Source organism: Sceloporus undulatus, chromosome 2 (assembly GCF_019175285.1).
Source record: "Sceloporus undulatus isolate JIND9_A2432 ecotype Alabama chromosome 2, SceUnd_v1.1, whole genome shotgun sequence".
NCBI classification, from domain to species: Eukaryota; Metazoa; Chordata; class Lepidosauria; order Squamata; family Phrynosomatidae; genus Sceloporus; species Sceloporus undulatus.
This window is the reverse complement of record NC_056523.1, coordinates 75,757,408-75,760,290: the sequence shown is the minus strand read 5'-3', so window position 1 is coordinate 75,760,290 and position 2,883 is coordinate 75,757,408.

Sequence of the window (2,883 nt, the reverse complement as noted above, 5' to 3'; positions counted from 1 at the left end):
GCTTCCAGAGAGATTTCTGATTTGATCTGCTCTAGGACCCATTTGTTTGACTTTTTGGCCATCCATGGTAACCTCGGCTCTCTTCTCCAGCACATCTCAAATGCATTGGCAAATTGCATAAGAGAATGAGTCTCAAATGTCCTTATCCTAAGCTAGGGGTTCTTATCTTTTGTTGTGCTATGTACCTCTTTCATGGTCTGGTGAAGCCTATGGGCTGCAGTCACTGGGTCTAATAACTAATAATTTCAAAGTAGTGATAATCTTAAGTGATACTTTGAGGCAGTGATGGTGAACCTTTTAGAGGTCGAGTGCCCAAACTGCAACCCCAAACCCACTTATTTATTGCAAAGTGCCATGTCCCTCTGGCTTTCTAGTAATAAACTCTGGCAAACTCTGTGCTAGGGCGACAGCATGTGTGCCCACAAAGAGGGCTCTGAGTGTCACCTCTGGCACGCGTGCCATAGGTTCGCCATCACTGGTATCTGCAAGAACTGTAATGAGGTATGAAAATATGTGATTTCTTTTGGTGTTGTCAATATGTATGGGTGTGTCTTCAAATATCCTGTTAACTTATAGGGACACCATGAATTTCAGAGGGTTTTCTTAAGCAAAGAATACTGAGAGGTGATTTTGCCAGTCCCTTTCTCTGAAATATAGCCAACAGCACTTTGTATTGGTTGGTGGTCTCCTAGTCAAGTACTAACCAGGACTGACCCTGCTTAACTTGCAAGATCAGATGGGATGAGATACCACATCAGAGGTTTTTGTTGTCTAGAATCATAATTGAAGGAAATGCTAAATGTCAGTGCCAAAGGTTGTTGAAGATAAAGATATAATTTTATTTTTCCATCCAAGTTCATGCAGCCCCTGAAATCCCATCCTGTCCTAAACTATTCCACCCTCTCTTGGGTGTAGACATCCTTTCCTTTGGTTGTATGGACATCACATCCACCCCCGACTCCAGCCTGACAGCTTTGATAAGGCTCTGAAGTTTATAGAAATCACAGTTCCTCCTTTTTTATATACCAACCAGTGCCTGGGCTATGCAAAGGCATGCTGCCAAGTGAAGTCACTCACACTACTTTTAGAGTTTATCTCTGAACAGCATATGTGTACTTAGCTTTAGTTAATTTGACAGGCGCCACCCAGGTAAGGACAATCATTAAGGAACTTTCCATGGACACTGCATTTTCCAAACACTCAAACTGTGATTGTTTTGCACCTGAGAAAATGAAATACTTCTTCCAGAGGGCAATGTTGTTCACCACCTGTTGGCCCCATGGCATACAACTGCTTGACCATGACAGTGGCATTATGATGAATGCTATAACATTTGGTGCTGCAAATTTTATAAAGTTAACATTTATAAGGAATGAACTAAACAAACACACTTTTTGATAATTTTGTTCTCTTTTATTCATGTAAGATTCATTTATTCATGTAAGAGGGATAAGATTGTAGAGCAGATCATTAAACAGAGAGTCTGTGAACATCTAGAAAGCAATGCCATAATCACAAAAAGTCAACATGGGTTTCAGAGAAAGAAGTCATGCCAGACAAACCTAATCTCTTTCTTTGATACAATTACCATTTTGGTAGATGAAGGGAATGCTGTGGATATAGTATATCTTGATTTCAGTAAGGCCTTTGACAAGGTTTCCCATGACATTCTTGCAAACAAGCTTGTAAAATGTGGGCTAGACAAAGGAACTGTTACATGGATCTGTAATTGGTTGACCGGCCGAACCCAAAGGGTGCTCAACAATGGCTCCTTTTCATCTTGGAGAGAAGTGACCAGTGGGGTCCCACAGGGCTCTGTCCTGGGCCCAGTGCTATTCAACATCTTTATCAATGACCTGGATGACAGAATTGGGAGCACACTTATCAAATTTGCAGATGACACCAAATTAGGAGGAATAGTTAATACTCCAGAGGACAGGACCAACATTCAAAATGATCTGAATAGACTAGAAAGCTGGGCCAAAGCTAACAAAATGAAATTCAACACAGAGAAATGTAAGGTACTGCACTTAGGGCAGAAAAATGAAATGCACAGATATAGGATGGGAGACACATTGCTGAATGAAAGTACATGTGAAAGAGATCTAGGAGTCCAAGTAGACGATAAGTTGAACATGAGTCAACAGTGTGATGCAGCAGCTAAAAAGGCCAATGCAATTCTAGGCTGCATCAATATAAGTATAGTGTCTAGATCAAGGGAAGTAATAGTGCCACTATATTCTGCTCTGGTCAGGCCCCACCTGGAATATTGTGTCCAGTTCTGGGCGCCACAATTCAAAAAGGACATTGAGAAACTGGAGCGTGTCCAAAGGAGGGCGACTAAAATGGTGAAAGGTCTGGAAACCTTGCCCTATGAGGAACGACTCAGAGAGCTGGGGATGTTTAGCCTGGAGAAGAGAAGGTTAAGAGGTGATATGATAGCCCTGTTTAAATATTTGAAAGGATGTCACATTGAGGAGGGAGCAAGCTTGTTTTCTGCTGCTCCAGAGAACAAGACCCAGAACAGTGGATGCAAACTACAGGAAAAGAGATTCCACCTTAACATTAGGAGGAACTTCCTGACAGTCAGGGCTGTTCGACAGTGGAACAAACTCCCTCGGAGTGTAGTGAAGTCTCCTTCCTTGGAGGTCTTTAAGCAGAGGCTAGATGGCCATCTGTCGGGGATGCTTTGATTTGGATTTCCTGCATGGCAGGGGGTTGGACTGGATGGCCCTTGTGGTCTCTTCCAACTCTATGATTCTATGATTCTATTCTATGATTCTAATTTTGTTCTCTTTTATTTATGTAAGATTTTGTGAACATGGCTATTCAAAATAATAATAATAATAATAATAATAATAATAATAATAATAATAATAATAA